Genomic DNA, 4,187 nt, shown 5'->3' with positions numbered 1-4,187 from the left:
TGAAATTAATTCAGCTTGGCTTGGATTTGACCATTTGTGCATGGACTGAAAGCTGGACTGAGTCCTGTAAACAAAGCGAGACAAAATGAGAAACAGGAATGGCTCACACTGCGAGGGGCTGACCAGTGGAGCAATCAAAGGATCAGTGCTAGGCCAAGTTTTTTTTAACGTTTGTATTAATGTCTGGAGGAAGAGGGTAAGCAGCACACTAGAGGCCCAGTCCACTGTGGGAGTGGAATTCCCGCTGAATTCAACAGTCATTCCATGTGCATAACAGCTGCAGGATAAGGCCCTAAACTTGCAGTTAACACTAACCTGGGAGGATCTGCAAGCACCAGAGAGGAGAGGACACAAATAGTGTAAAGGGACTGGAGGGGCGGGGGTCAAAATATGGCTACAAAATTATACCCACCAAGGACAGATGCAAACTAATACATGTGTGTGTGGGGGGGGGGGAGGGGTAGAGCAACTTGCAAAGCAGCAATGCTGAGAAAGGCATGAGGATGAATAGACAGCAGATTGGATATGGGCTTTTAAAGCAATATATTGGCAAAACAACCTGACATGCTTAATTCCTCAGTATCCTCCAGCTACATTAGCGATGGGTGGCACTCTGGTGGTGCAAAATGGATGTAGTCCTGTTTTAAAGAGGCCTAGAATTATTTCCCCATCTAGAATCTCAGTCCTGCAGGTATAGCAGTTCCTACACCAAACCCCTTCCGTAACCCCCTATGCAGAGGGTATGGCCAGGGAAAAGGAGATATGGCCAAGGCATCGTAACACCTTGGCAGTCCTTGACTGCTGTTCTGGCAGTCAGGATAATATAGAACAACCTTCAGGCCCCTTTATCTCGTGCCAGGCACTAAGCTAGCACCCACTGGACACAGAGTAGGGGAACTGCAAAGTTCAGCATAGCACTAGTTAGACCACACCTGGAGCATTCAGTAAAAGACAGATAACAAGGAATTGGGAGAATAGCAACCCAAATGATCAAGGGACTAGAAGATGAAGATTAACCTATAAAGAAGAGCTAAATCTGTGTACTTTAGCTAAAGGATGATGGCCAAAGGCGATATAAGTCTACAAGTAATGGATATGTGTAAAGAGCAAGCACAGAGAGGACTTGCTGAAGCTAAGTGTCTGGAAATATTTGTTTCCCATCGGGTGGGGGGAAGGATTAGAGAGAGGCATAGTCTCCTAAGGGAAGTGAGAGTGGCTGGAAACTAGACTGAAAAAGGGCTAGATGATATCACAGAGGGAATAACTCTTCATCAACAAGAATGAACAAGATGAATTCATAGGTCCTTTCCATCTCTGTGAATCTATGCCCTCACTTTTCTGTGCGCTTGAAAATAGACACATTTTAATCATAAAGGGCCTGATCATGGTGGTGTGAAAGCTCCAGGGGCGTGGGGCCTCCATCAGGCACAGTTCCCTTTGAAATTGCCAGGAGCAGAAAAGGAGAGCAGCCACTGCACCCCCTCTCTATGGAGTAAAAACAGCGAGAGTCCTGCAGCACTTTAAAGACTAACACATTTAATTTCTGCAGGCATAAGTTTTTGTGGGTGCCCACGAAAGCTTATGCCTGCAGAAATTAAATGTGTTAGTCTTTAAAGTGCTACAGGACTCTTGTTGTTTTTGCTGTATACAGACTAACACGGCTACCCCTCTGGAACTTTTCTCTATGGAGTGTAGCATGCACGTCCCCTATGCAGGGCCATCTCCACTGACTGGTGTGGAGTGGGTGCAGGGCCATGGTTCCCCTCTTCAACCATTTTGAGGCTAGCACCTATCTCTGTGCTAATCTCTACACGCTGGTCTTGCACTCAGTGTATTTGTGGTCAGCTCCTGTGGTTGAGTGTAAGGGAAGGCAGTGTGGGCTAGTGGATTGAGCACGTGACCGAGACTCATAAGTTTTGTGTTCCATTCACTGCTCTGCCATTGATCTGGTAGGAGACCTGGGGCAGATCACTTCACTCTTCTGAGTTCTAGTTTCCCCATTTGTAAGATAGGGATACTGACCTCCTTTGTAAAGCACTTTGAGATTTCTGAATGAAGAACAATGTATAAGAGCTAGTATTATTCATATTACTTGCCTTTGTTCCCCTTGGGCACCTATGCAGGGCTAGGCACAATCCAGCCCCCGATCTGGGAAAATATATTGAGGACAATTCATCATTTACTGCAGGAGAAAAGCTGGGGGGTTACATGGCAATCAATGACACCATCTAAGGAAACAATAAGGTAAACTTAATTGATATGAGCAATAGGGGGAAGGCACCTTTATCAGTGAGATCACTGATCCATTTATTATTACAATTTAGCTCTCAGGTAGCACTTTTGACATATGGATCACCAGGGACATTACCGAAGCGGATTTGTGTTCTGATTTTACAGAGAGGGAAATTGAGGCAGGTAGATAAGGTCACACCCTGAGCCAACCACCTTATTCCTAGTGCTGTGTTCTGACCACTGGATCACATTGCCTCTCTACAATTATTCTCCAGGAGAAACATGAATGCATTCCCCCCCGCCACTTCACCTCCCTCTCCACAAACTAGGCTTTCAAGATCCCCGCATTTAAGGAAATTGCAGGAGTCAGCATACGTGGATTGCAATGGATGAACCTCATCCTGGGAGAGCCACCTTCATGACTACGGTATCTCCCCTGCCAGTTAATTACATAATTATGTAGTTGTTATTAATTATTTAAGGCTCTTAATTCTTTGAAAAGGTGCCTTCAATTATTAATGAGTAGGCCCTGGCTGGAATGACTGCATCCAGACAGCCTCACTGGTACAGTAGGCATATCAGTCATTAAAAAGCCACTGAAGTTTCAGGCCATTGTTTAGTTAACCATTAACAATTCATAAAAAACCAGCTCCCTGCAAAATAAGCAGCATCCTCTGAATGGTATTAGAAAATCCTACTTCTGGTCTGTTATGAAACAGAGGTTTTGATATGCTGCCAGTTTGATGTGGAGCTCTGGAAACAGAACACTTCCTGCACTGTAAGCCTTAAACTGAGTGGCTGTTACATAAAGCTTTCCTACCAACTCAAGTTTAACAGCACATACATTGTATCTGTGCGTGTGTGTTCCTGTGTGAGAGAGAGAAAGAAACTGGTGGAAAAATTGAATGACCAAATGCAAAAAAAAAAAAAAAAAAAAATAGAAAAATGGATCAATCAGCTCTTCCTGTTTGTCCAGAGCTAACAAATATTCAGTGATCTTTTTTCAACTCACAAAGTGAAGGCAAACAAAGGAAAAAATCCAATATGCTAAGTTGTCTGCATAAAGTAATATATATAGGGGAGATATACCTGGCTACAAATATCTGTGTATATAGAGATGGATAGATTTTTTTTAATTTGGCCACTGACTAACCTTTCATTTAAAGCACATAAATCCCCTTCAGGCCTCTCACCCTGTCTTTTGTGCTGCAGTGATAAAAAGGAAGTAAACATCACATCTTCAGCTATGTGCCAAGTGAAACGAACACAGAACAGTAAACCAGCGTATTTGAAGAAGAGGAGTCCAACCTTATATTCAAGATATTGGATCCAAAAGTATATAGATCATTACCCAGTTGTTTTGCTGTGGGAGGGGATGCAGCACTCCAGTGGTTTATTTTATAGTGGCAGGGCCCAAGAATAATTTTTTCAGGCCCAGTACAAACTTGTAACATGGGCCCTCTCCCACACACACACACCACAATCCCTCATCCCATACATACAATCTTATGAGCCATGAAAATTTTTTGCCTCATGATAATGGGGGTTGCAGCCTGGGCCGGGCCCCCTCAGGGCCTACGGGCCCCTGTAACGTGTACCCTTTCCCTCCCCCCCCCCACATGTGGGGGCCCTGTATAATTCCTTGAAGATGAAGAAGCCATAAAGTTATCTCAACACTGAGTGGTGAAGCAGCACCATGTAATATAGTTAATAATGCAAACCACAGAAGAATCTATGGAAGAGGAAGGAAATGAATTCACCTAGAAAAGACTGAATATTTAAGTCCAGCACAGAAAGATGTTTGAGTTTGTGGCGGAAGATGGAGAATCCCGTGGTTTCCTCCGGACCTCTGCACATCCCTTCCCCTGATCTCCCATGCCCTGAAGTTGTATACAAGTCTCCCAAATAAAACTATTTTATTAACAGACCACTGTAGGACGAGACTAAGCTCTGGA

The 4,187-nt window shown here is 44.0% G+C and overlaps 1 pseudogene; it reads right to left on the bottom strand.

Moving 5' to 3' along the window:
* Positions 1 to 2,504: 2,504 nt before the first annotated feature.
* On the bottom strand, positions 2,505 to 2,683 carry LOC137145269 (U1 spliceosomal RNA; annotated as a pseudogene).
* Between the last annotated feature and the right edge of the window lie 1,504 nt (positions 2,684 to 4,187).

Source organism: Emydura macquarii, unplaced genomic scaffold (assembly GCF_026122565.2).
Source record: "Emydura macquarii macquarii isolate MOO-44397 ecotype Brisbane River unplaced genomic scaffold, CSIRO-AGI_Emac_v2 contig_3517, whole genome shotgun sequence".
In the NCBI taxonomy this organism is placed as follows: domain Eukaryota; kingdom Metazoa; phylum Chordata; order Testudines; family Chelidae; genus Emydura; species Emydura macquarii.
Note: the sequence above shows the minus strand (reverse complement) of the source record. Positions and strands in the feature narration are given on the sequence as shown.